A 284-nucleotide genomic window follows, 5' to 3' on the forward strand; every position below is an offset into this window, starting at 1 on the left:
ACATGGCATTGTGGACTTTGTCACAGTTGGTCTTTATGATGCATCTCTACCTGCAGACCAACAGCTGAATCTGCTGAATAAGTCTTTAATTTGGGCACAGAACACACAACAGGTAAGCCACAATGGTATCACTTTAAGGTGATTACAGTGCATTTATTTGCTATGTTGGTGTAAGTTGTTACAATTGTTTCTGTTTTACTACAGTATTGCAAAGCCAACACCTTGGGAAAGTGAATGGTCTTACATTTTGTTTTTTTCATGCAGGTGCCTTTGTCAGTTTGCAG

At 39.1% G+C, this 284-nt stretch overlaps 1 pseudogene; it reads left to right on the plus strand.

The window, feature by feature from the left end:
• LOC116687032 (extracellular calcium-sensing receptor-like) overlaps positions 1-284 on the plus strand; it is a 42,325-nt pseudogene that overhangs the window by 18,541 nt on the left and 23,500 nt on the right.

The sequence above is a fragment of the Etheostoma spectabile genome, chromosome 3, assembly GCF_008692095.1.
Source record: "Etheostoma spectabile isolate EspeVRDwgs_2016 chromosome 3, UIUC_Espe_1.0, whole genome shotgun sequence".
NCBI classification, from domain to species: Eukaryota; Metazoa; Chordata; class Actinopteri; order Perciformes; family Percidae; genus Etheostoma; species Etheostoma spectabile.